We start from the raw sequence: 25,493 nt of genomic DNA, 5'->3' as shown, positions 1-25,493 counted from the left end.
CTTTACTACTCATGGCACATCAAGTCACACAAACATCACCAGGTACACTTAATCTCCTGGACGCCAGTTCTCATGTGGGTGGGCCTGTATAGATACTTAAATATGCCATGGTTGTATTGTAGGGGTGGTTGTGCTGTTGTGGGTCTTTTATAATAGGAAGTAAGTATGTCTGTCTCTTGTTCTGTAGGGAAATGTTATCTCTACCTTCCGAGATTTTTGCTATGCAAAATCCCTAAGAAGATAATATGGGACAGAGTCAACTAGTGTTGCTACTTGAAAGATGCACAGAAATTCAAGATGGAGAATTGTTTCCAAAGACTAGGTTAGATGACCAGCACTGGTGAAAACTGATTTGCTAATGGCAGTGACTCAGCCTGAGTGTGATGCCAGTGGTATCCTCAACAGACCAGTTCCGGCCCTGGTTGCAAGTCTTCAAACATGATTTTTGGACTCACCTGGAGTTTGTTGGCTCCAGCCAATATTTTCTGGTTTGTTTCTTTCACTCACAATTATTAATAATAATTATTATTATTAATATAACAATTATTAGTGAAAAAAATTAGCATATCTGTCACCCACTCAAAATGGTGGGCTTACCTTCTACCCTGCTTCCTGCAGAGCTCAATCAAGACAGGCACCATTTGGGGTGCTGGATTCTGTCCCGGTTGCCCCTCTTCCAGTCCAGCTCTCTGCTGTGGCCAGGGAGTGCAGTGGAGGGTGGCCCAAGTGCTTGGGCCCTGCACCCGCATGGGAGACCAGGAGGAAGCACCTGGCTCCTGGCTTTGGATCAGCGTAGTGCACTGGCCATTAGAGGGTGAACCAACAGTAAAGGAAGACCCTTCTCTCTGTCTCTCTCTCTCTCACTATCCACTCTGCCTGTCAAAAGAAAAAAAAAAAAAAAGACAGGCACCAGAAGGAGTTGTTGCACAAAGTAATTTTTCTGAAGCAAATCAGGTGACCATAGAGAATCATGGGCAAAGTCGTGGCTCCCCAAGCAAGTGGAAATGTGTATGCCAGAAGGAAGGTTCCTGTCACTGCATTTAGGAGTGGGTACAAGTTCTCCAGGCACAGTTCAGGAGCATGTCTTGACCTTTACTACACAAATGGATATAAGGCTTGAGCTCCTCCTGGGTAAGAGATCTTAGTACTAAAACAAAGCAAGAGGGGACCTTTAGACACTTTCTGATCCCTCTGCACAGGCCTTGTCCTTGCGATAGGATCTGGATGAATTCAGCTGACTCATACAGTTAACTCATTTTAGCTGTTTTTGTGGCAAGAGCAGCTAAAAATCTACTGATTTAATATGAGTCCCAAATACAGCACAATTTATTACTTGTACTCTTCATGCTGTATGTTAAATCTTAAGTCTAGGTTAATCCTCCGCCTGCGGTGCTGGCACCCCGAGTTCTAGTCCCGGTTGCCCCTCTTCCAGTCCAGCTCTCTGCTGTGGCCCTGGAGTGCAGTGGAGGATGGCCCAAGCGCTTGGGCCCTGCACCCGCATGGGAGACGAGGAGGAAGCACCTGGCTCCTGGCTTCGGATCAGCGCGGTGCACGGGCCACAGAAGCCATTGGAGGGTGAACCAACGGAAAAGGAAGACCTTTCTCTCTCTCTCTCTCACTGTCCACTCTGCCTGTCCAAAAAAAAAAAAAAAGAAAAAAAAAATTAAGTCTTGTTCACCATATGTGTTTACTAGCTTGTATCTAGGATCTTCATTTTAGAGATATTTTAGTTTTATAATAAATGTTCAGTTATTTGTCTTCAAAGATTGGTTGGGTAATTGGTTAAATGGTATCTGGAGGTAAAAGAAGAGGAATGGGACAACACTCAGGCTATCACCAGGTCTTTGGAGGGCCCAGTCATGTCTTCCCAAATTGTTTACTGTCCTCTATGTTGCCTATACCTCTTTCCCCTGCCTTAGGAAAAGGATATGTAACTTCTAGATCTTACTGGTTTTTGGAGTACTCACTTTTTGTTCTTGTGATGCCCCTGTGCACATAATAAATATGTACACTTTTTCTCCTGTTAATCTGCTATCCTAAATTTATTTCATAGAGTTGGTTATTGACGCATTAGAGCACAGAGGGAAATTTGCTTCCTCTATAGCCTCTTTAAGGCCCTCCCCTCTCCACAGCATCTTGGACACAGTGGTCTGTGTTCAAAATGGGCCTTGTAGAAAGATTTATGCTGGCCTGTTAGTTACACTGGTGTGTTAGTAAGAGAGCACATGTATTTCTTTTATAACTTAAAGATAAGCAATTATATAAGTAACAGATGTTCATTGCAAACTATTAAAAAATTTAAAATAACACCATTAGAAAAATAATGAAAACAGGACAAAGCAAACACAACACATTATATCATCCCTTATCAGCCAAGAGTTTATGGAATTTAAATCATTCTCTAGGCAATGAGATGATACTGGAGTAAGTTATTTATATCGCAATAGCTTCCTTGGGCTAAATGAATATAGATTTTAATCAGACTATTATCAGATTTTAATGAAATATCTGATGATAGATGTGTTTTGTCTCTTTTGTCTAGCCTGTACTGCAAAGATCTCTTTTCAATTCTGACTTCAGGGCTGAAGGGGTAACCCAATGCTGAGGAGTGAAGGACACCACTGTCTGGGACCATAACCTTGGATGTTTGCTTGCTAAACGGCCTGTAAATACATACACAGACTTTGATTTCTCCTCTCCCATACACAACTTCTTACTACTGTATGAATGAGTTTATGGGCAACTCAAGGATGTTTCTTTCCATCTCAGCCTTTACTATTACTTGATACTTGATGCTGATTATTTATTGGGTATTCATAGGGTGCTGGTCACTATGCTAAGCACTCTGGTACTCCAGGTCAGTCAACATTCACAAACTCTCCATGATGTAGTATTGGTATTCCTACTGTACTATTGAAGAAACAAAAATTCAAAGAAATTAATCTAATAGCTCAAAGTTCATTCAATTGTAAAGTGGCAGAAGTAACATTTGTACCCAGGTCTGTCTGACTTCAAAATTTCTCCTCTTATGCAATAAATAAAAAGCCTTGCTTTCTGCCAAAATGGCTCATATTCAGGGTCATAAGAACCTAAGTATAAAGGAAAATTTCAGACAAAGATCCTGTCAAATATCATCCACTGAAAGGTTCTACCCAGGAACCTAAAGTTTAATTTCCATGGGATCAGTTATGGCTGCTTGGTTGAGTGCAGATGTCTACTGAATTTTTGTGTAAGCAGTTTGGTAGACAGCTTCTGGTTCTCAGAAGTGCCTTTAACTTATGGGATCTCAAATAGAAGAACTTCATTTTGGAATTTATACCACCTGAATATCTTTGACTCTGACTTGTGTTTTTAACCCCTTCCTTTCTCAACTGAATGCTAAGAAGCAAGGATGCGTGTGTGTATAGAATCACAGTTGTCAGTTCCCTTCTTGGACTTGGAAAGCAGCACAAGGAAATAAGAAGCTTCTTGTCTGAAGAGGTAATTCCTAGTCTCTTTTTTCCTTGTACAGAATCTGGATGGCATGAAAACAGATAATTGGAAATAAGTCTAGAAAGCTATATTGATTTACATAATAAAGAAGCATGTCAGAAAAAGGACAGGAAAACAAACAAAACCTGTAGGGGCTGTATTGAAGAGACACTGGTAAAACTTGGGGTAGGGGAAAAACAAAACAAACATCTTGAGGCAACTGCCATTTATAAGATACCAAAAATAATAACAAACGTTTTCAATATTCCACAAACACTTCCTTTAACATTTTTATATGAATATTTCCTTCAATGCAAAGTAGGCTGAGAAAATTATAAGGTAGCAAGACAGGACTCATGCCTGGTCTTTCTTCTAAAACGAATCCTCCTGCCTGAATTCCTGATCCCTTCCTGTCCTTCCTGGTTCGAGATCTTACTCTCTTCATTATCTCTATCCACATTTCAGAGCCTCCAATCTCCCTTTTTCTACCAGGCTCATCCCTCTGCTTCTCAGCCTGGCGGAAGAGGTTGCCAGAGCCTCATGAGCCTCTCACTGCCAATCTAGGTCTCACCTTCCTTCGGGAGAACTATTTCCTTCCCAACAATCACTCTTCGACTCCTTGGAACTTGTCTGCTAGGCCCACTCCTCTTCTGAGAACGTGCATGCCAAACCCACGGAACTGTAAATGGCAACACTGGCAACACTGAATTACCTTCTTTCAGACTTTGTTCTTCTTGCTTCTCTCCTCCCAGAGTTCAGAGCTCCAGCTCTCATCATGGCTGCAGTTTGCTCCCTTATAAAATGGGAAGGTAATAATATCATTTGTCTCGCAGGTTTGTGTGGGCTCAATGGGCGGATGCAAGCAGATCACTTAGCTCAGGGCCTACATATGTAAGGGCCAGTAAGTCTGCAGCTATCATCAGTACTACCCACCTGCACTTGTGCCTGCCTCACCCCTAAGATCATCCTTCCCTGGACCTTCTTCCTTCTGCTGTACAGTACAGGTGGACATTTGCTCAAGTTCAGTCCTGGGCCCCCAGGCACTGTCCTTGAGGCTTTTATTCTCAGGACCAGCAGGCATCTTCATTTTATTCTTCTGCATTCATTTCAAATATATCACCATCTCACTATCCAACCTACACCATTACTTGATATTATTGTATTATTTTCATTTTTAGCAACAACTGAACCACTCCCTCTGTAGTCAAGAAGGTTCAAAAACCTCCATGTATTGGTTCCTGTCCTAGACATGGTGCTAGACACTGTACGGATGTGGTTTCATTTAAACTTCTGAGTTCTATCGCATTTACTCACCAGGAAATGGAAGCTTAAAGAAATATATCAACCTACCTTTGTTTTTTTTTTTTTTTTTTTTTTTTTTGACAGGCAGAGTGGACAGTGAGAGAGAGAGACAGAGAGAAAGGTCTTCCTTTGCCGTTGGTTCACCCTCCAATGGCCGCCGCTGCAGCCGGCGCACCGCGCTGATCCTGGCAGGAGCCAGGAGCCAGGTGCTTTTCCTGGTCTCCCATGGGGTGCAGGGCCCAAGCACCTGGGCCATCCTCCACTGCACTCCCTGGCCATAGCAGAGAGCTGGCCTGGAAGAGGGGCAACCGGGACAGAATCCGGCGCCCCAACCGGGACTAGAACCCGGTGTGCCGGCGCCGCAAGGTGGAGGATTAGCCTATTGAGCCACGGCGCCGGCTCTCAACCTACCTTTGAACTACAATTCTTCCAATCCAAAATACCCACTTTTTGTACCTATCCACCTAATCAGCTTTCACAGGTCCACTTATTCCTTTATCATATGTGACAGATGCCCATTTGCTGCTATGTGGTATTTGAGCTGCACTATAATTCTGATCTGTATTGTCATGTGTTTTATGGATTTGCAGTCTTCTGCCTTCCATTTGTTTTTGCACCAATTCTATAAACACACTCCTTTATCTTCTGGACCAATTGCTATCTTTCTTATCTCACAGTTGTTATGGGAACCAACTGACATCATGCCTGGAAAAGTAATGTGCCATCAGTAAAGGTAAAACCTAATAAAACTAACCCCTGGTAAGTTAATCAAGTTTCCAGATAACAATGGAAAAGACACAAGATTAGACTTTAGAACAGTGACTGCTGTGACCTGGGTAAGTATTTGCAAACCAAACTGGCACCACATTGAGTCTAGCTCTTCCTCTTAGAAGGAAGCTGACCACCTGTCAGTCTCACTGATGCCATAATCTAGTCATTAAGTCTAAATGATATCACCAGTCTTTCTGATAAGGTGGGAGAGCCCACAAGATGCCTAACCGGCTATTCCTAAAGAACAGTAAAAGAATATTACAACGTAATGTCCCACCCCCTGTTCTCTGATGATGTATAAAAGTATAAGCCCTTGCTTCTCCAACTATTCTGTGTAGAAGAAACAGGATAAGCTTTGCTACAACTAAGCCCGAACCATCCCTGGTCTTAAATCCTATATTTAAGTTGCTTTAAGAAACTCTTTTATTCACCTATCTTCTTTTTTGTTTATCTATTGGAGGGAGGGAGGGAGAGAGAGACAAAGAAAGAGAGAGAAATGCTTTCATCTACTAGTTCACTCCCCAAATGCCTACAACGGTACACTGTCCCCTGGCTGGAACCAAAGCTGGGAGCTGGAAACTCAATCCAAGATTTCCCGTGGGAGTAACAGGGACTTGTGTACTTAAGCCATCATCACTGCCTCCCAGGGTCTGCATTAATAGGAAGCTGGAGTCAGGAGCAGGAGTTGGGTATCAACCCAGGCAACACTGAACATCGTTCTCCTCTTTCATTTTTCATGGAGTTCCCTTTATTTTTGAGTCTCAGAATTCCTTTTCACTTGGGCAGCATTACATGATCCATACCACTGACACTAAGCTTGACAGCAAGTCACCATCATTTTCAAGATCTCAGGTTGCTTTCCTGTACAGTAAGGGAGCTGAACTAGACTTATATCTCTAGTAATTTTTGACCCTAAAACTTGAAGATTCTGCTTGTTTAAAATGTGCCTTATTTTGCACTTCAATGAATGGTAAAGATTTTTCTGATAAACAAATATAAAGTCAGATAAAGACAATCTCTATAACCTCTTAAGAGCTTTCCCTTCTCTTTTGGGATGGGAGCTGTTTTTCTTTGTGTTTACTCAAGTCCCTGAAACATGAGTAATATATTATGATAGATAGAGTAAATTATGATAGTAGAATCTGACAATGCATCAGGGAAACGGAACAAATCACTGGATAAAATGAGATTCATGATTGTTATCCCTTGGAGTATGAAGAGTCCTACTTTCAAGGAGACTGGTATGAAATTATGGGGTTTCCATCAAGGTGGCATGTACCAATGCCATCTCACTAGTCCCAGTGATCAATTTCTGTTCACAATTGATCATAATGATAGGACTAAGAACCAAAGGGATCACATAAACAAGAATAGTGTCTGCAAATACTAGCTGATAGAATAAAAAACGGAGAGAACGATCCAACATGGGAAGTGAGATACACAGCAGACCCATAGAATGGCAGATGTCCTAAACAGCACTCTGGCCTCAGAATCAGCCCTTAAGGCATGCGGATCTGGCTGAAATGCCCATGAGAGTATTTCAGGCATGGAAAGCCAAGACACTCTGGGGGAAAAAAAAAAAAAAAAAAACCTAAATGAAAGATCTCCACGAGTGAGATCCCAGTGGAAAGAACGGGTCAGCAAAGAAGGAGGTACCTTTCTCTGAAGGGAGGAGAGAACTTCCACTTTGACCGTGGCCTTGTCTAAATATGATCAGAGTCGGTGAACTCAGGGGGCTTCCAAAGCCTTGGCAGCTCATGACAAGAGCCTAGGGTGATTACTGACACCATAAACAAGAGTGTCAATTTGTTAAGTCAACAACAGGAGTCACTGTGCACTTACTCCTCATGTAGGATCTTTGTCCTTAGTGTGCTGTACATTGAGATTTAATGCTATAACTAGTACTGAAACAGTATTTTTCACTTTATGTTTCTGTGTGGGAGCAAACTGTTGAAATCTTTACTTAATGTATGCTAAACTGATCTTCTGTATATAAAGAGAATCGAAAATGAATCATGATGTGAATGGAAGGGGAGAAGGAATGGGAAAGGGGAGGGTTGCGGGTGGGAGGGACGTTATGGGGGGGAAGCATTGTAATCCATAAGCTGTACTTTGGAAATTTATATTCATTAAATAAAAGTTTAAAAAAAGAAATTATGGGGTTTCATTCAGGGTCTATTTTGCACCTACTTGTAAGTGGAAAAAATGTTTCTATGGACTGAACTGCATCCTCTCACCCCTACTCCCAACCCCACTCCTAAATTCATAGGTTAAAGCTCTAACCCCCTAAATGACTGTATTTGGAGCTAAGACTTTTAGAAGTTAATTAAGGTTAAATGAGGTCTTACAGGTGAGGCCTTAATTCAGTAAGATTGGTAGCCACCCCACACACACACACTTCCCTCCATGTAAGGACATAGTGAGAAACCAGCAGTCTACAACCCAAGAAGAGAACCCTCAACAGAAAGGGTTGAATCAGCCAGAATTTGCATCTTGCACGTCCCAGATTCCATAACTGTGGGAAATAAATTTATGCTGTTTAAACCACCTGGTCTATGGCATTTTGTTGTTGTTGTTGTTGTTGTTTATGGCAACCTGAATAAACTAAGACATAAGTGGTACCAGCATTAGAAGCTAAAGTGTCAAATCCAGTGACATTTTAAAAACCAGGGGCTGGCACTGTTATTCAGCAGTTTAAACTGTTAAGACGCCAGCATTCATCTTGAAGTCCCTCCCGGCTGCTCTGCTTCTGATCTAGCTCCCTGACAGTACAACCTGGAAGACAGCAGGGGAGGGCTTAAGGAGTTGGGCCCCTGCCACCCATGTGGGACACTGGGATGGAGTTGCTGGCTCCTGGCTTCAGCATGGTCCAGACCAGGCTGCTGCGGCCATTTGGGGAGTACAGCAGATGTAAGATCTCTCTTTCACTTTCTCTCTCTGCCTCTCCCTCCTCCATCCTCCACTCTGTCACTTCTCTTTTCAAATAAATAAATCTCTTATTAAAAAAGCCACTACCCTGAGAAAAGAGGCCTAAGAAGTTGAAATACGTGAGACCAAATAGCCCAGTTGGTGGTAAAGCCAGGGCTAAAAGCTTAAGCGAAGCTTGAGCGTCTCCAAAAGAAAAGCCAGCTAGGAAAAGCCAATTTCCAAGTCCCCATTTTGCAGTCACTCCTCTCTCAACCAAGCTTCAGAAAAGTGCCTGGGGGCCAGCGCTGTGGCACAGTAAGTTAATCCTCCACATGCAGCGAGGGCATCCCATATGGACAACGGTTCTAGTCCCAGCGCTCTTCTTCCAATCCAGCTCTCGGCTATGGCCTGGGAAAGCAGTAGAAGATGGCCCAAGTCCTTGGGCCCCTGCACCCACGTGGGAGACCAGGAAGAAGCACCTGGCTCCTGGCTTTGGATTGTCGCAGCTCCAGCTGTTGCAGCCATTTGGGGACTGAACCAACGGAAGGAAGACCTTTTTCTCTGTCTCTCACTGTCTGTAACTCTACTTCTCAAATAAATAAATAAATTTTTTTTTTTAAAAGAAAAAGAAATGTGCCTGATCCTTTTGTGGTTCACCAGTGTGAAGACTTGGCTTGCATACCTTTGTGTGAGATGTGTGTTCCTCCCACCTTGTATGACCTCCACACTGTACATCCATTTGATGTGAGAAAAAAGGCAGGCAGGAAAGTGTCTATGTTTCACACAGCAGCAGCAGCATCCATAAAATGTTTGCAAATTAACAGAAACTGTCCTGCCAACTGAAATAGCTTTTGGTATTAGATCAGCGTTCAAATCTTCACTCCTTCCACTTTCTAGGCAGGTAATCGGAGACAAATTACTTCTGTGAATCTCACTCATGGAATAAACAATGCCTTTTAAATATAGGGCTGTGGCAGATAAAGCAAGATTGCACGGACTGAGTGCCGGCCCAGTGTCAGGACTGGAGGGAAAATACTGCATGTGATCAGAATAACATCCAGGGATACCATCATGCGTTGTTATTTCCCAAGTAGATGGAAAAGCGGGAGAACCGAGGTGTTTCTCGGGGTACACACCTAGGTAAGAAAATAAATCTCAGAATGGAGGTTCTATGTGAGATATAAACGGAATTTTCACCCAACCTCTACGCAGTGCCAGTTTCACGGCCAAAGCCGGCTGCATCACACGGTTTGTGGGTCCCGCCCGAGGTGCGGGTGAACTGGATGGTTGGGGCAAAGGGGAAGTGCTGGCGGTCTCGGGCTGCGGAGAAGGCGAGTAGGGTTTAGGTGGTAAGTCGCACCCAACCGTTTCACTTCGTCCTAGGCCATCCGCAGGGACCTGCCGCCACCTGCGAGCTTCCAGGGCAGCCTGCAGGGGGCCGTCGCCGCGGAGGAGGGGGCGGAGGCAGAGGCGGAGGCGGCACCCAGGGGCCGGGGAGGCCGGGACCATCGCACAGACAATTCCGTTTTCCTGAGGCGGCTGTAGCAGGGACGGCTGCCGCGGGCGCGGGGTGGGCCGGCCTGCGCGTGGGTTTGGAAGGAGCTGTCTGCTCCGGCACTGGAGTGTCTGGCAGCGGAGGGAGGAAGAGGAGGACGAGGTGGACTACCGGGAGGAGGTAGAGGCGGAGGAGAGCCACGCACCGAGCTCGCGCGAGCAGGACTGGCCCCTTTCACAGACCGCCGCGGAAAGGGGGAGGAGGCTCAGCCGAGGCCAGCGAGCGGGCGCCTCTCCTCCCCGGGTGCCGGTTTCACCCCGTGGCAGTGCCTTCCAGCAAACGCTACAGCGGCCGGGGCTGCAGCGGCCAGACGGATGCCAAGGCCACACGGCCGGCGCGCGGGTAGCCGCCGTCCCACGCGGGCTCCGGGCGCCCAGGGCTGCTGGTGAGTCGGCGCGTGCGTGCGTCAGGGGGAGCGCGCGCCTGCCGCGTGTGCCGGGGGCCCGCGGGCGGTGTCGGGTCCGGGGCTTGCGAGGTGGGGGTTGTTGCGCTTTGCGGCCCGCTGGCCTCCTTCTAAGCCCGCGCTGCCTGAGCGCCCCAGTGGTCGGCCCGGAGGGTCCGCTTCACCTCGCGCGGAAGGCAGGAAGCCGCGGGTCCTGGTGGCGACGGGGACTCGGACCGTGACCTGTACGTGGGTGCGTGTGAGTTCCAGGCTCGCGCTAGGGTCGCAGCCTGGGCGATGAGGTCGACCTTCTGAGACCACCGCACTGTCTGGCGGTGCGTGGGGTGGAGGCGGGAGGGGCGGGGTTGGAAAAACTGTTTTCTTTTTAACCCCTGCGAGGCGTGTCCCGGTGGTATTACTTTTATACGGGTAACAAGCCCTTTTCCCTCACCCTAACTATGGGAGCCTGCCTCCAAAGTCCCCATTAAAATGCACAAAGAAATGGCATGCCACTGAAATTCTCCAGAACTCTCTCAAACAACCCACGCGGCCACTAGTCAAACGCCTAAGGTGCGTTAACTGAAGTGTAAAGAGATAAATGACTCAGAAGACAAAACTGAGCTAGAGTGCTGGGGAAAAAAAATCTCAGGTGTAGGGGGGTGGGGGCGGGGTGGCCTGCGTTCCGGAAATGCGTGTTTGGTGGGAAATACAGCTAAGGTCTTTCAAAGTTACTCCCGGGGAGTGCACTGCTTTTCAAACATCGTGTTAATCGCTGAGAATGAAATCAAGGCTTAAGTAGTAAACGTTTCCAAAACTATAATGGCTATCACTAGGCCCTTCAAGGTCAGTAACACAGATTTGTGCCAGCAGATAAATTACACCTGTGTGGTTGATTTCTTGTTGCAGTGTTTGCAAGGTAGTTTTCCGTGGTGGTTTTACCCAGAAATCAAGCCATTCTGGTGTGGACCATCCTCTCACCTACCCCCCCCCCCCCAACTGTTTCCACTGGCAATCTTACGTTTTCAGCACGAGTGCTACATTGAACTTGTAAAATATATCCCGCAACCGGATTATAGTGGACATCTTGTAGCTCCACTATAAATACCAGTGTTTATTTTTAACACAAGTTGATGTCTGAGCAAGGTTCTCCTTGTTTACCGTTTGCTCCGGGAGCATCTTCATGCAAAGGCATGACATGTTATTAGACTCAGCCTGGAAAATGAATTGATTGCTTACTCTTTTGTTCGGGCACACACACACAGCAAGTTGTTGGCCGCTTTGGAATTTGCTTTTGGGTACATGTTGGCTGTACTTATCTGCTGGTTCTTGGTAATTTTAAGAAGAAGCTTATTAAAGCCTTTCACAAAGGAAGTGCCACTTAAATTGTAAGGCAGACGTGTTAAGTCCTTTACGCCTATCTTAATCTTCAAGGTCAGTTTCTTGCCTACTTTTGCCCTGTATTCTAGGGTTCTTATTGCCTGGGCTCTTGGAGGGAGTAGTGAGAGGACCTGTTTCCTGGGGGTATCCTCGGCAAGGACATTTGCTCCTGGAGGGGCGGGCATCTCAGGTTGGTTCCTGAGACAGGCTGATATAAAACAGAGAGTGCTTCGTTAGAGTTGCCTCTTTTGCTCCTCAGGACAGAGGACGTGAAAACTACCTCGGTTCCATCAGATCCCTACTTGCAGGACTCTTAGACCTATTTACAGCAACAGTTTCAGGGGGAGATTGCATTTTACACAGAAGAAAAGTCTGATAATTCATGTGAGAGAGAGAAGAAATGTGAGAGGAAATCATGGCCATGCTTCCCAGGAGGTGCTGGGTGCTTTCCTGGCAGAACTAAACATTTTAATTAATCTGAACTTAGGATTCTTTCTAACATTAGCATTATTTTTCTTGACCCTATAAGATTTACGGGTGTCTTTATTGGAGCTACGAGAAATGGTTCATGGTTTTCCCTGAAAATATTAGAGCTTATTTCCTATCCCTTTGGGCTAATAGATTGCAGCTGTTCAATAAGTATTTGTTAAACGAGTTACAAATTCTAGAATGTCTTTGTCTTCCAACCTAACTACATCAGCTGTTTCGGTATTAATTTTTTTTAGTTATGACTTTGTATGAATTACCAAGCATTGCATCTAATTGAAGCCCAGTAGATGTATCCAGCTAAGAAGACCAACTTCCTCAACTGACAGAACAATGACAATCTCTCTACAACAAAACAAAAAACACTGCCCTGGTACCCATTGACTTGCAGATTCCAGCCATGTGAACCTGTGAACTGTGCAGTTAGATGTGTGAGTTTACATTCAGAAGTCCTGAGTGGACATCAGAATGTTCAACTCAGGAATAATCTGGATGGAGCTGCATCTGGATGTGGCTTTTGTCAACTTATTTGCATTTCAAAGCAAATCAGATGGACTTCTAGTACAATCCTGCAACTTCTCTTGCTGAGTACAAAGCAGTTGACAGGTTGCTCAGTCTTCAAAGGACATATTGTTTGATTCTCTTTCAAATTTTAAATGAAATCCATGTTATTTTTGTCCAGTGATGGAGCTGGCTTAGAGACCTTAATTCAGAGTGCTGGTTACTTAGTAACGTGTGCTTATTAAAAGCAGTCCCTTGACATAAGCACCTGTGTTTCTCTTTGTTCTAGTTAGCCTAGCAAGGTACTCTTTTGGAAATGGGTACATTGTTTGGTCTGAAATATTAAGGGTGTTAGCCCTCCTTTTTTTGTTTCAGTTTTGACTTTCCATCTCTAATCATTAACAGTTCTCCCTGTGATTCAGGATCTAAATTTAGGGTGAAAGATTAGAGAGCTAACTGAAATATACCTAGATAGTAACATTGCATTGTTTAAGAATAACGTACATGTTCTCTTTGATATTCTTCCCTTAATGTCTTTCCTGTGTGGCTTTCATAGGAAAAAAACTAAACTCAAACTTACTTTCTCCTACTACACACTGAAAACATGGACAAAGTGTCTGTGAATCAGGTGCCGACAACACCCTCCTTGGGTTCAATTAATTTGCTTGAGTGGTGCACGGAACTCAAGGAAACAGTTTTCCTAGTTTATTATTAAGGATATTACAAAGGAGATGGTTGAAGAGTTGCACAGGGCTAGGTATGGAGGAAGGTGTGAAGCTTCCATGCCCTCACTGGGCTTGCCACCTTCCAGGAACCTCCACATGAGCTTTTGGGAAGTGCTCTGGACCCCGTCCTTTGGGGTTATATGGGACTTAATTGCAGATATAATACAAATATACTGGATGGTCTGTCTGTCCCAGTTCTTCAGAATTCCTTCCTTATTGTTACTGGACAGCACTTCCCCTAAAATAGGTCTTATCCTGCCTACTGGCTTTAGTCTGCCCCAGATCTGGGTATTGTGGCCATTTGGGAAGTGAACCAGCACATGGAAGATAACTATCCCTCTTTCTCCCTCTCCCTCTCCCTCTGTCACCCTGCCTTTCAAACAAACCAGTTTTAAAATAAATAAAATAATAGTTTTATTATCTATGATCAGATTAGGTTACAGAATTCCTGTGTGGCCTACCCCAGGATAGAAAAGTGGGGGAGATTAGAGCTTCTGTTACTTGCTTTGGGAAAGAGAAATTCTCGTTCCTGTGGCCTGCCTTTGGGAGGGAGTTACAAGATAGGAACCATGGTTTAAAACCAGAATACAAGGATCATAGTCCCCCCCCCCCCAAAGATTTACTTATTCATTTGAAAGTCAGAGCCACAGAGAGGTAGAGTCAAAGAGTCAGAGAGAGAGAGGTCTTCCATCTGCTGGTTCACTCCCCAAATGGCAGCAATGGCCAGGGCTGAGCCAGGCCAAGCCAGGAGTCAGGAGCTTCCTCCAGGTCTCCCACGTGGATTCAGGAGCTGAAGGACTTAGGCCATCTTCTGCTACTTTCCCAGATGATTTGCAGGCAGCTGGATCAGAAGTGGAGCAGCCAGGCCTTCAACCAGCGTACATATGGGATGCCAGCAATGCAAATGATGGCTTTACCCACTATGTCACAGTGCCGACCCCTGGATCATAGTATTATACCCTCTCTAATCAAGCTTCTTTCATTGTAAATAAGAATTAATTGAAATTCTCAAATATTTTCTTTTTTTTTAAAAAAATACTTATTTGAAAGGCAGAGAGAAACAGAAACATACAGACAGCTCCTATCCTGGAGCAGCTAGACCCAGGTCAGGCCAAAGCCAATTGCTGAGAATTTCAGTCTGGGTCTCTCACATGGGTGGCAAGGACCCAACTGCTTGAGTAACCGTCTGCTGCTTCCCAGGGTGTGCATTAGCAGGAAGCTGGAATTGGGAGTGGAGCTGGGACTTGAAACCAGGCACTCTGATATTGAATGTGGACATCTCAGGTGTTATCATAACCGCTGCACTAAACACCTGCCCTTATTTTTTTTTTTTTCTACTGGGCCATTGTCGCTCCCCCTCTTCGTGGAGGAGCAACACTAAGCCCTGCCTAGGCTTCATATCCAAGTCACGGCACCATTATGTCGCTCCCCCTCTTCGTGGAGGAACGACACAGGACCCTGCGCTGTTCTTTTGTCTGCTCGGCCCTCCCCGGGTTTGCTGCTGGTTCTTCCCGGGTTGGCTACTATCCCTTCCACCTCCGTGGAAGGGCAGTTCCCCCTGGCCGCATTCCCCACTTCCGCAGGGGAGCGGCATACCGCCGGCTGGCTTTCTCGGGGGCTGCACGGGTTCCCTTAGATGTTCCCCATAGATGTTCCCCGGTGCATGCCGTTTCTCTCCTCCTTTATAGTCCTCCTTCGCCAATCCCAACTCGGCTGCCCACACGCCGAGTACGCTGCTCTCCTCCAATCAGGAGCAAGTCCTACAGTTTATTGGTTGAACTGGAGGCAGCTGGGCAGAAGCTGTTTTCTCCTCTCCCAGCGCCATATTGTAGGAGAGCAGATGCATAGAATAAGTCTTAATTCCAGTAACCCAGTCTAGTCCGAGCTGCTCCCCACAGAGGAGAGCAGATGCATAGAATAAGTCTTAATTCCAGTAACTTAGTCTAGTCCGAGCTGCTCCCCACAGATCCCCCTTTCTTTTTATTTTTTAGCGTTGATATGCGCCTGTCTTCGGTGTCCCGCGGCACACACTCTGCTCCACTTGCTAGCGTTGCCACAGGCTCTTACAAGTCCTATCAATCAGGAAAACCGAATCCGGGTCCTCTCTTCGCCATTGTGAGGAGGTTTTTAGGCGCTGATGCGTGCCTGTGTTCGGTGCCCTGCAGCGCATGCTCTACTCTGCTAGAACTGCCTGCAGGTGTTTACAAAACCTATCAGGCAAACCGAATCCAAGCCTTCTCATTGCCGTATTGTGGGGGAGACTTATTAGTGTTGGTTCGTGCCTATCTTCGGTGACCTGCAGCTCATACTCTGGTCGAGCTTTGCTGGCGCTTACCGCCTTAAATCAGGCAGACCGAATCCAAGCCTTCTAATTGGCATGTTGAGGGGAGGCCTTATTTTTCTCTATTTCTCTATCTCCGGGCATTCCTACCTCTCCCATTTCACTTCTATCTTCCAGCATTCCCATTTCTCTTTTACTTCACTTCCAAACTTCTGTTTCTCTTATCCCTGCGGCTTTCCGGCACCTCGCCCCGCCGGCGGGTTCCCGGCTCTGCGCCGCTTCAGCCCGCGCGCCTCTCTGCGCGGCTTCCCGGCTTTGCGCGGTCCGCGGTCTCCACGCTTAACCCTTTCGCGTCTGAACCACGGCCTACGCCAGCGTTCCCTATCTATTCACGCCCCGTGCTCTCTCTGCACGCGGCGGCTTCCGCGAGTAACACAGCGTAGCTTGCGTCTCCGCCACTAGGATTCAATCTAAGTTCCCCGGGCTAGCCTGGCGAATTCAACCCAGCGTACGTCTCCGCCCCACGATTTGGCTTCCCGTCCTTTGCTCCCCGGGCTAATCAGACGGATCCCAATCTGGCTTGCGTCTCAGCTTCTGGTTTTAACTTTTCGCCCCCTATTCCCGGGCTAACTTGAGAATCCCAAAGTGGCTTTCGTATCCGCCTCGGCCTGCCCCCCGCGGCTTCAATTTCCCTAACATTTTTCTCTACCCGGTATGTTTCCCCAAGCTTTCCTCCAACGATATTCCTCCCTCATTTCTCCTGGCCTCTCCCCACAGTCCGCGTCCGAGTCTGTTTGCTCTAGCTTTCACTTTCGCTTTCGACCTTAGAGATTTCTCCCAGCTTCCCCCCGTAGTCCGTATCCGAGTCTATGCCTAGGCTTTCAATAGCTTCTTCCGGCTCCTTTTTCGTCCGGCTTTTCCCTAGGCTGTTTGCTAGTCTCTCTCTCCGGTATTTTCCCAGTTCTTCCCGTTTCTTCCCTCCTAAGTTTTTTATCCGTCCTAGGTTTCCTATCCGAGTCACGTTTCTTCCCTCCTAAGTTTCCTATCCGAGTCATTTCTTCCCTCCTAGGTTTCCTATCCGAGCTAGGTTTCCTATCCGAGTCACGGCACCATTATGTCGCTCCCCCTCTTCGTGGAGGAGCAACACAGGACCCTGCGCTGTTCTTTCGTCTGCTCGGCCCTCCCCGGGTTTGCTGCTGGTTCTTCCCGGGTTGGCTACTATCCCTTCCACCTCCGTGGAAGGGCAGTTCCCCCTGGCCGCATTCCCCACTTCCGCAGGGGAGCGGCACACCGCCGGCCGGCTTTCTCGGGGGCTGCACGGGTTCCCTTAGATGTTCCCCATAGATGTTCCTGGTGCATGCCGTCTCTCTCCTCCTTTATAGTCCTCCTCCGCCAATCCCAACTCGGCTGAGTACGCTGCTCTCCAATCAGGAGCAAGTCCTACAGTTAATTGGTTGAACTGGAGGCAGCTGTGCGGAAGCTGTTTACTTCTCTCCCAGCGCCATATTGTGGGAGAGCAGATGCATAGAATAAGTCCTAATTCGAGCAACTTAGTCTAGTCCGGATTGCTCCCCACAGATCCCCCTTTCTTTTTATTTTTTGGCGTTGATACGCGCCTGTCTTCGGTGTCCCGCAGCACACACTCTGCTGTACTTGCTAGAGTTGCCACAGGCTCTTACAAGTCCTATCCATCAGGCAAACCGAATCCGGGTCCTCTCTTCGCCATGTTGTGAGGAGGTTTTTAGGCGCTGATGCGTGCCTGTGTTCGGTGCCCTGCAGCGCATACTCTGCTCTGCTAGAACTGCCTGCAGGTGTTTACAAAACCTATCAGGCAAACCGAATCCAAGCCTTCTCATTGCCTTATTGTGGGGGAGACTTATTAGTGTTGGTTCGTGCCTATCTTCGGTGACCTGCAGCTCATACTCTGGTCGAGCTTTGCTAGCGCTTACCGCCTTAAATCAGGCAGACCGAATCCAAGCCTCCTAATTGGCATGTTGAGGGGAGGCCTTATTTTTCTCTATTTCTCTATCTCCGGGCATTTCTATTTCTCCCATTTTACTTCTGTCTGCCAACATTCCTATTTCTCTTTTACTTCTAAACTTCTGTTTCTCTTATCCCCGCAGCTTTCCGGCACCTCGCCGCTTCAGCCCGCGCGCCTCTCTCATCTGCGCAGCTTCCCGGCTTTGCGCGGCTCGGCTCGGCTTCGCGCGCTCCGCGGTCTCCACGCTTAACCCTTTCGCGTCTGAACCACGGCCTACGCCAGCGTTCCCTATCTATTCACGCCCCGTGCTCTCTCTGCACGCGGCGGCTTCCGCGAGTAACACAGCGTAGCTTGCGTCTCCGCCACTAGGATTCAATCTAAGTTCCCCGGGCTAGCCTGGCGAATTCAACCCAGCGTACGTCTCCGCCCCACGATTTGGCTTCCCGTCCTTTGCTCCCCGGGCTAATCAGACGGATCCCAATCTGGCTTACGTCTCAGCTTCTGGTTTCAACTTTTCGCCCCCTATTCCCGGGCTAACTTGAGAACCCCAAAGTGGCTTTCGTTTCCGCCTCGGCCTGCCCCCCGCGGCTTCAATTTCCCTAACATTTTTCTCTACCCGGTATGTTTCCCCAAGCTTTCCTCCAACGATATTCCTCCCTCATTTCTCCTGGCCTCTCCCCACAGTCCGCGTCCGAGTCTGTTTGTTCTAGCTTTCACTTTCGCTTTCGACCTTAGAGATTTCTCCCAGCTTCCCCCCGTAGTCCGTAGTCCGTATCTGAGTCTATGCCTAGGCTTTCAATAGCTTCTTCCGGCACCTTTTTCGGCCGGCTTTTCCCTAGGCTGTTTGCTAGTCTCTCTCTTCGATATTTTCCCAATTCTTCCCGTTTCTTCCCTCCTAAGTTTGCTATCCGTCCTAGGTTTCCTATCCGAGTCACGGCACCATTATGTCGCTCCCCCTCTTCGTGGAGGAGCAACACTAAGCCCTGCCTAGGCTTCATATCCGAGTCACGGCACCATTATGTCGCTCCCCCTCTTCGTGGAGGAGCAACACTAAGCCCTGCCTAGGCTTCATATCCAAGTCACGGCACCATTATGTCGCTCCCCCTCTTCGTGGAGGAACGACACAGGACCCTGCGCTGTTCTTTTGTCTGCTCGGCCCTCCCCGGGTTTGCTGCTGGTTCTTCCCGGGTTGGCTACTATCCCTTCCACCTCCGTGGAAGGGCAGTTCCCCCTGGCCGCATTCCCCACTTCCGCAGGGGAGCGGCATACCGCCGGCTGGCTTTCTCGGGGGCTGCACGGGTTCCCTTAGATGTTCCCCATAGATGTTCCCCGGTGCATGCCGTTTCTCTCCTCCTTTATAGTCCTCCTTCGCCAATCCCAACTCGGCTGCCCACACGCCGAGTACGCTGCTCTCCTCCAATCAGGAGCAAGTCCTACAGTTTATTGGTTGAACTGGAGGCAGCTGGGCAGAAGCTGTTTTCTCCTCTCCCAGCGCCATATTGTAGGAGAGCAGATGCATAGAATAAGTCTTAATTCCAGTAACCCAGTCTAGTCCGAGCTGCTCCCCACAGAGGAGAGCAGATGCATAGAATAAGTCTTAATTCCAGTAACTTAGTCTAGTCCGAGCTGCTCCCCACAGGCCATGTCCAAAACTAAATACATAAAATAAAAAGCCACTTATCACTATTCTGAAGTAACACAAACACTGTTATTCTCCGCATAATGAAATGGCATTCATAGCAAGTGTTTATTTGAACACTTGAATGAGTGTTAAAGGCATATTCTCTCCATGTCGTATTAAGGCTCTTGAAAGCTGAGGAGTGGACTTTTATTTGATGTGGTAGCCAATTGTAGGTTCCTTGTAAGGAAGTACGTGTTGAAAGTATCCTTTTGAAAGCACACTTTGGCAGTTGGGTGGGGAACAGATGAGGAGGAGGAAGAGGTGGAGGTGATAATCTTATCAGGTGGTGACAGCCTGACAAACACTTCTGAGACCGAGGAGGGAAATGCCAGGCAGTTGGACCCCAGGATTTTACGTGGGTGAGGAGGACAGTCCAGCACAAGTGTGATCATGGACGTATTACCGACACATGCAGACATCTCCAGTCGATCACAGCATCCCGTCCTAATGAGCTCTGGTATAACTGCAGAACCTTGCAGACATTTGACAGATACTTGTCAATGAATGCTAGTTGTTAAATGTGCTGTATGCTAGCCACTGTACTCAGTTTTTAATTGTTATATCAAGACTTATGGCATGGTTGGTTGGGAGCATGGTTTCTTTCTGCTGCTTATTAATTGTGTGTCCTTGGGCAAGTCACTTACTTCTCTGAGCATGTTTCCTGATCTTTCAATTAGGCTGTTAGTTTAAGGCCTTGGGAAGGGTTAAATGAATAATAGGAGTAAATAGAAAGCACTCGGAAAAGTATATGTCAGTAGGTATTTGATGTGTGTTTGTTGCTATTAATTCGTAAAACAATCTTATGAAGTAGGTACCATTTGACATTAAGTTGAGATTAAAAATTGAGGTACAAAGAGGCTAGGTAAATTGCTCAGCGTCAAGACTGATAGAGCTGGGAGTCAGACCCAGACAGCCTGATTCCAGTGCCTGCTTTCCTAACCTGTGTGTATCCTCGCCTTCACTGCATGCCAGGTACCACAGATGCTGATTGGCGTTAGAGATGTGTGAACTGGTTCTCATGCAGCTTCAAGGCTCCAGTCATTTCCAATGTAGATTTGCCATTTCCAGTGTAGAATTAGCACCCACGGGGCCGGCACTATGGCACACTAGGTTAATCCTTTGCCTGTGGCACCAGCATCCCATATGGGCGCCAGGTTCTAGTCCCGGCTGCTCCACTTCCAGTCCAGCTCTCTGCTGTGGCCCAGGAAGGCACTGGAGGATGGCCCAAGTGCTTGGGCGCCTGCACCCGAATGGGAGACCAGGAGGAAGCACCTGGCTCCTGGCTTCGGATCGGCACAGCTCCGGCCATAGCGGCCACTTGGGGAATGAACCAATGGAAGGAAGACCTTCCTCATTGTCTCTCTCTCTCTCTCTTACTGTCTGTAACTCTGCCTGTCAAATAAATAAAATATTTTAAAAAATAATTAGCACCCAGGTTATTGCACAAAATTTTTGCTCTTTTCCTGTGGTGTTTTGGTATTTTATAAATAATGTTTGGCATTAAGCTCTTTTTTAAAAATAATTTATTTACATATTTGAAAGAGTTACAGACAGACAGAGATCTTCCATGTGCTGGTTCATTCCCCACATGACCACAATTGCTAGGGCTGGGCTAAGCTGAAGCCAGAAGCCAGGAGTTTCATTTTTCTCAGGCTGTTAACAGGGAGCTGGATAGAAAGTAAAGTAGCTGGGACTCTCTCTGGTGCTCATATGGGATGCTGGTGTCACAGGCGGAAGCTTTACCTGCTACACCACAATGCCAGCCCTGACTTTAAGTTCAAATTATTTTCACATATTCTTTCAAATGGATTATTATGATTTATTTTTTCCCAACTCAATTGAGATATAGAACACATACATCTCTTATACAGTAATTCTTGTTGGAGGTCAGGGGGAGGTTATGCCTCAGTAATATAATGTATCAGATTCTGGGACAGGTATCAGGATTCCGAAAAATTACTATGCCATCCACCTCTCTCTATGGTCTTTGAGTCACATACGTCTGCCATGCGTGAGATGTCGTGGTGGGATGATTACATTCCTAACCATTTTTTATTTGTGGTATTCAGAGTATTTTCTAGATAATGGCAAAGTAAATTTTAGCTGTTCTTTGACTTGTTGAAGTAATTATGCCTAATTATAAATGACCAGATTTTAAATACAGGTGGAAAACTGTTGTGGCAATGAAGAATAGAAAATTCTTCCAGAAAGTTTTTAGGCTAGAATCTGCCATCACTGACTTCAAATTGTCTACATTATTGCATTAATTCTTATAGTTCTTTGTTCTCATAACTTTCAAAGAATCTATAAGCAGTATTTTTTTCTAAGTAATTGAAAGGTTTTCTTAGTCTTCTATAAAGTTCATGGATAAACCATGAATTATGTAGTTTAAGAAAATTTTTAAATCTGATCTTAAAAAATACATTCTTTGATTTACCCTTTTGTGTCAATTATGCATTTCTTAATTTCACTAAAGTTCAATTCACTTGAAAGAAGCTATTTTTAGGGGCAGGTGTTTAGTCTAGAGGTTGACACCCACAGTCCACATGGTAGTATCTGGGTTTAATTTCTGGCTTCAGCTCCCAACTCAGCTTCCTGCCAGTGCAGACCCTGGAAGGCAGGTGATGGCCCAAGAAATTGAGTTCTTGCCACCCACTTGTGAGATGTGAATCAAATTTCTGGTTAAGGTTTCTGCACTCACCCAGACAAAGCCACTGCAAGTGTGTGGGGAGTGACCCAGTAGATGGCGGGGGAAGGCAGCGATGGGGGGCTCTCTCGCTCTTGCTCATAAATAAATTTCTAATTTTTTAAAAAATAATCTATAAATTTCATGATTTAAAACTTTGTTAAGGGTGATAAAATTTAGGTTTGATAGAGTTGTCATTTTGTTCTGTTTTTAACTTTTTTCTATACTTGTTTCTCAGTGGCATTCCTGTAAGTGAACCAAGCACTCAGCAAAAGTTCATACAAGAGGTAACTGGTAAAGGATTCGTCACCAATTATTAATTTTGATTGTTATACTTGATGATTTTTATGGGTGAATTTGGAAACAGGTCACTGATGACTCATTTTTAACCCTTTGTCACTCCAGGTGGCTTGAAAAAGTACCTTCCTGTTTTGTATTTGCCTGTGATTCAGAGAGAAATTCCCATGTGGGTTTCCTGTGAGAGTGCTACATTTATTTAAAACTAAGTGGTTGGGCCAACAGTGTACCTTAAGTTAAAAGCAGAAGGCAGGCTGGCGCCACGGCTTGATAGGCTAATCCTCCGCCTGTGGCGCTGGCACACCAGGTTCTAGTTCGGGTCGGGGTGCCGGATTCTGTCCTGGTTGCCCCTCTTCCAGGCCAGCTCTCTGCTGTGGCCAGGGAGTGCAGTGGAGGATGGCCCAAGTGCTTGGGCCCTGCACCCCATGGGAAACCAGGAGAAGCACCTGGCTCCTGCCATCGGATCAGCGCCGTGCGCCGTGGCAGCCCTGGGGGGTGAACCAACGGCAAAGGAAGACTTTTCTCTCTGTCTCTCTCTCACTGTCCACTCTGCCTGTCAAAAAAAAAAAAAAAAAAAAAAAAAAAGGCAGAAGGAAAACTGCAGTCAGTATAGTGATTGAGTCTAAATTCAGCTCATGTAAAGACCTTGTGATTTCATTTCTCCTGTCACAGGAGCCGCGTCTTTTCGGTGCTGGAAGCGCGCATGCCAACGCTGAGAGGAAACACACAGAAGTCTTCATGCTGCAGTCTTCTAGTGGATTCTCTCTAGCCCTCTTTTCTACTCTTTTTTGTCCTTGAAAGGTTGATTTATAAATCGTCCCACAAGATAAATTCTCTTTAACAGTAGGAGGAAATGAATACGGTGCATGGATTGTATTAGAAAAGGGAAGGCCTGGAATAAACCCTTCTTAGATTAGAGTTTCTGTTTAACAGAGTAGAGAAACTGTTACGGAATTCATACAGCACTTAAGCAAAAGAAGTAAACAAAATTAAAATCACTTGGAATCACTGGCAGGTATGGAACTTTGTTTTTCCAATTAATAACAATTTCAAGAAATTAAAATACAGATATAAAAATAAAAGTAACCATTATGTTTTCATGGTATATACCGTCACTATCTCTGTTTTTTTTTTTTTTTTTAAGATTTATTTATTTATTTGAAAAGGCAGAGTTACAGAGGGAGGGAGAGAAGAGAAGCAGAGAGAGAGCTCTTCCATCTACTGGTTCACTCCCCAGTTTACTGCTATGGCTGGAGCTGAGCCTGTCTGAAGCCTGGAGCTTGTTCTAGGTCTCCCACGTAGGTGCAGGGGCCCAATCACTTGGGCAGTTTTCCACTGCTCTCCCAGGAGCATTAACAGGGGGCTGGATCCAAAGTGGAACAGCCGGGACCTGATTTGGGGCCCACATGGGATGTTGGCACCGCAGAAGGCGGCTTAACCTGCTACACCACAGGAGCGGCCCTGTCACTTTTGTTTTGCAAGTATTTTGTTGAAAGATCTACAAAGGTAACTTGGGCAGTAATTCTCAAATTAGGCTCAAAGAAATAAAATATGTTCTCTATCCCACCCCCATAGATTAGTATTCAGAAGGCTTGTGTTGAGCCTGAAGCCTTATTATTTCTAAAAATATTTATTTATTTATTTTTTTAGACAGGCAAAATTAGACAATGAGAGAGAGACAGAGACAGAGAGAAAGGTCTTCCTTTTCTGTTGGTTCACCCCCCAAGTGGCCGCCACGGCCGGCATGCTGTGCTGATCCAAAGCCAGGAGCCAGGTGCTTCCTCCTGGTCTCCCATGCAGGTGCAGGGCCCAAGCACTTGGGCCATGCTCCACTGCATTCCCAGGCCACAGCAGAGAGCTGGCCTGGAAGAGGGGCAACCGGGACAGAATCCGGTGCCCCGACCGGGATTAAAACCCGGTGTGCTGGCGCCGCAGGCGGAAGATTAGCCTATTGAGCCGTGGCGCCGGCGACGATCTTTTTTTTTTTTTTTTTTTAAGATTTATTTATTTATTTGAAAGAGTTAAACAGAGAGAGAAGGAGAGGCAGAGAGAGAGAGAGAGGTCGGTCTTCCGTCTGCTAGTTCATTCCCCCCATGGCTGCTGATCTGAAGCCAGGAGCTAGGAGTTTCTTTCGGGTCTCCCACGTGGGTACAGGGGCTCAAGGGCTTGGGCCATCTTCTACTGCCTTCCCAGGCCATAGTGGAGAGCTGGATCAGAAGTGGAGCAGCTGGGTCTCCAACTGGTACCCATATGGGATGCCAGCACTGCAGGTGGCAGCTTAACCTGCTACACCACAGCGCCAGCTCCTCTTCTACAATCTTATACAAACTTCAAGGATCCCATCCAGGGTCACAATTATGTTTCCTTGTGTCACTTGCATGTCTGTTAGTGTGTACCATTTCCTCAGTCTTTCTGTCTCATGATCTTGACTCTTTTTGGGAACACTGGCTGGGTATTTTATACAAAAATCTCATGACTTGCATTTGTCTGATGCTTCTTCATGAGTGTATAATAAAGGGTGTGACCTAGTCTAGTGGTGGTAAAAAATACCTTTTCTGAAGAGCAGATACTTAAGCCAACACTGGCAACCTGGGTAGGAAGTAAAGTGTGAGCTGAGGGTGAGGCTCATTCACACCGACTTTTCACACTGCATCTCTGCAGCTGGGAAGACGCCAGTGGGTGCAAGAGATGGTGTGAAAGGAGGCAGCAGCATCAGATCCGAACCTGTGGCGGCTGTTAGGGACATACAGTAGACCCCTACCCCCTTTCCACTGTTTCAACCTGCGGGGTTTCAGTTACCTGTGGTCTACCAGAAGGGAGAGCTCAGTCCAGCAAGGTACTTCGAGAGAGAAAGAGACAGAAAGCATTCACATTACTTTTATTACAGTACATGCTCATAATTGCTTTAGTTTATTTAGTTATTGTTGTTAATATCTTCCTGTGCCTAATTTATAAGTTAAACTTTATCAAAGGTATGGATGGGGGGAACACAGCAGCCATAGACTCTGGTGCTATCTAAGGTTTCAGGAATCCTACTTGGGGGTGGGGTTGTAATGTAATGAGAACTGCTATATAATACTAACAATACTG

At 46.3% G+C, this 25,493-nt stretch overlaps 1 protein-coding gene and 1 non-coding gene across 8 annotated transcripts in view; both read left to right on the top strand.

The window, feature by feature from the left end:
• Positions 1 to 9,091: 9,091 nt before the first annotated feature.
• LOC127484290 (small nucleolar RNA U13) lies at positions 9,092 to 9,196 on the top strand. The gene has a single exon (XR_007911171.1). It is a non-coding gene; the product is annotated as a small nucleolar RNA U13 (small nucleolar RNA).
• A 561-nt stretch (positions 9,197 to 9,757) lies between these two features.
• The window catches only part of STAMBPL1 (STAM binding protein like 1), a 58,714-nt gene continuing 42,978 nt past the window's right edge, over positions 9,758 to 25,493 (top strand). Inside the window, exon 1 of one of the 7 annotated variants that reach the window (XM_070057643.1) lies at positions 9,758 to 9,800. The gene's annotated coding sequence lies outside the window, so the exon portion shown is untranslated. The other 6 variants (XM_002718497.4, XM_051823929.2, XM_051823927.2 and 3 more) reach the window with 6 other exon arrangements.

This window comes from Oryctolagus cuniculus, chromosome 15 (genome assembly GCF_964237555.1).
Source record: "Oryctolagus cuniculus chromosome 15, mOryCun1.1, whole genome shotgun sequence".
NCBI classification, from domain to species: Eukaryota; Metazoa; Chordata; class Mammalia; order Lagomorpha; family Leporidae; genus Oryctolagus; species Oryctolagus cuniculus.
The sequence above is the reverse complement of the archived record's forward strand: the minus strand, read 5'-3'. Positions and strand labels throughout refer to the sequence as shown.